This window comes from Ursus maritimus, unplaced genomic scaffold, assembly GCF_017311325.1.
Source record: "Ursus maritimus isolate PB19 unplaced genomic scaffold, ASM1731132v1 scaffold_4, whole genome shotgun sequence".
Lineage (NCBI taxonomy): Eukaryota > Metazoa > Chordata > Mammalia > Carnivora > Ursidae > Ursus > Ursus maritimus.
Window position 1 is genome coordinate 38,091,872 of NW_024426552.1, and position 3,088 is coordinate 38,094,959.

Genomic DNA, 3,088 nt, shown 5'->3' on the forward strand with positions numbered 1-3,088 from the left:
GTTTAAACAAAATAAGGTAAAAGAGTCAACCCCAATAGTAATACATCTTTTAAAAATTATTAGACTAGAAATGAAAACCATATTTTCATTATATCTGTAAAACGTTATCTCTTAAACTATGAAAACAATAAAAATTAAGATTGATAAAGCTGGGCGGGTGGTAGACAGAAGTGTTCATAATGTTATCCTTTCCATTTCTCTGCATATTTGAAATATCTCAACTTAAAAATCTATGGGATACAAGGCAGTGTTAATACTTCATTCTATGCACAGTATATAACTTAGACTCAAGTTCCTTGTCTCATATAACTATTTTTAAAAAACAATGTAACAGCATGTCACCAATCTGAAGATATGTGACATAAACTACATAAAACTCAATCAGAAACCAACATACAAAAAAAGACCTCTGAAGTAAATAAAATTGGTTTTAGAGATTTTGCGAAACGGAAAGCACAGATTTACATGACCAAAAAGCCACTTTTTTTTTTTTAAGATTTTATTTATTTATTTGACAGAGAGAGAGAGACAGCCAGTGAGGGAGAGAACACAAACAGGAGGAGTGGGAGAGGAAGAAGCAGGCTCCCAGAGGAGAAGCCCGATGTGAGGCTCCATCCCAGAACACTGGGATCACGCCCAGAGCCCAAGGCAGACGCTTAACAACTGCACCACCCAGGAGCCCTCAAAAAGCCACTTTCTTAACACATTATCCTACTAAGTATAGCTACTTAGCTCTCCTAGCTTATCGAAGATTCAAAGGCTCAAATGTTTAAAATGGACACAATAGGAAGGCTAGGGAAATATAAAATTTAGAGTTATCCAGGGATAGTTTGATAGAATATATCATTTAAGAAGCTTTACTATGCACAGGATAATACTTTGTGATCAAAATGGGAATACTCTGTTCTTCCGGGTGGGGAGTGAGGCAGTCAATTCTACACACAATCTCTAAGAATTCAGAAACATGGGACCCTTGGGTGGTTCAGTCAGTTAAGCATCTGCCTTCAGCTCAGGTCATGATCCCAGCGTCCTGGGATCCAGCGCTGCACCAGGCTCCTAGCTCAGCGGGGAGCCTGCTTCTCCCTGTCTGCCACTCCCGCTGCTCGTACTCTCTGACAAAATCTTAAAAAAAAAAAAAAAAATTCAGAAACATAAGGTTTATATATCAAAGCACTCTATTTGTATGATAATCAAAAGTTTTAAAGTTTGAAAAATAAAACGTGACTTGGTTCCACATACTTGGAACATCTTATTTCTTAATTCTGAGGTCAATTCAACCAAAACAATTTTTTGAATCCCTACTACATGCCATAAATTGCTTATGAGGTACAACTATGATGGGAAATTTTAATGAATTATAAAAAATATTAAATGAAAGAACCCTCAATAAGGCCTATTTTGTGGAATCACGTTAACAAGGTGCATTATTCAAATATACAAGTCAACTGAAATATGAAATGAAAATTTCATTGAATGTATTTAGAGGAAATGAAAAAAACTGGAGAAGCATAAAGGGCCTGTTCTTCAAAGGGAAGTGAGTCATAGCAAGTTTTCTGCAAGAATGCCATTCTATTCAAAAGCAATAAAATGCCTCTGCCCAGAAGGATCTAAAACAAAGACTCTGATATTAATATATAGCCCCACCATCAGCTTTTGATCAAATGAGCATGACATAATCTAGCTGGAGCTATCTTCCCCTCATTTAAAAAAGGGGAACAAAAAAAAAAAAAAAAAAACCCAGTTTGAAAACAAGAGCTACAATAGCAAGCAAAGCCACGAAGATTTAAGAAGCCAAAGAAAGCTACTCATAAAGTGAACACATGTGATTTTTAGAGTTTTAAGGATCTTTGAGCTTCACTTAGTCCAAACCTCTTATTTTACAGTTGAAAAAAAAAAATGATTTGCTAATGATTATTCAGCTTCAGATATATGCGTGGAACCCAGAGCTTCTGACTGCCAGTCTACTTTGACAGGATACCTTTCAAAACTTACAATAAATTAAATAAAAACTGAGTTGAACTGTTTTGTCCCTCTCTGCCCACCATAGGAAAACTCAGACAGAGAAGGTCACAGATATGGCAGTTGTTAGGATGGGAAAGCTGACGACCATACCTGCAGGTCTGATATGTGCAGCTATAACTGCATGCAACTAATAAAACCCAAGCAGCTCCCCACATATACTGCACCACCTCTGCTGTCTAAGTATGTTGAGAAGCAGCCTGCGTTTACAAACGGGCTTTGCATCCATCCACACTACAACTGGTCATTATATTGGCTGGTGCAAGGGTGTTTATGTGTTTGAAAAAAGTGGGATAATGGATACAGTAAAATCTGGAAAAGGTTCTAGGATTAACAAAATGGCTTATCCACTGGGACTGGCCACTGTATGAGCAACTGTTTGCTACCCAGTTCAGTCAGTAATAATTGCAAAGGTAACTGGGAAAAAGGCATATACCACAAGCCAGCAAATTTAGGAAGCAGTTAAATCATTGCAGACAAAAATCAGCAAGAGTCATTTCCTAAATCTAAAGAAAAAGCTAAGCTAGGAAATTCTGCTGAAACAGAAATACCTGTAAAAACAACGGACAGCCTGAAATACTCAGTGCCCTTGCCAACAGAACTCAGCTCTGAAACAAAGACAAAATCAGAATCCACCACGGGTGCTACCCAGTTTATGCCTGACCCCAAGCCCATGGATCACGGCCAGTCCCATCCAGAAGATGTGGAGCTGTACAGCACTAGAAGCTGAAATGGTCTGTGTAGAGAACGACAAGATGTGTGAAGTTGAAAATAATGATGAAAAAAATCATGTAAAGAGTAACTGTGACACAAAGAGTATAACTTTGGGGGGGGTATAACTTTCTAAATGAAGTTTTTTCCCCTCACATCTTCTAACGTAATGTACACTTTGACCAATCACATAAGGGATTAAAATACAAACTGAATTTAATCCAAACAATATTAAATGACTGATGAAGAGGCAGAAGTAGAAGTATTGGGATGCATTTAATGATTTTAAGGGTGTTTATAAAAAACAGAGTAAATATATGACCACTGATGAAATATGTGTATATATTTATACATATAC

At 37.0% G+C, this 3,088-nt stretch overlaps 1 pseudogene; it reads left to right on the top strand.

Annotated features, from left to right (window-relative positions):
* The first annotated feature begins 1,331 nt into the window (after positions 1–1,331).
* On the top strand, positions 1,332–2,764 carry LOC121100398 (annotated as a pseudogene).
* The last annotated feature ends 324 nt before the right edge of the window (positions 2,765–3,088 follow it).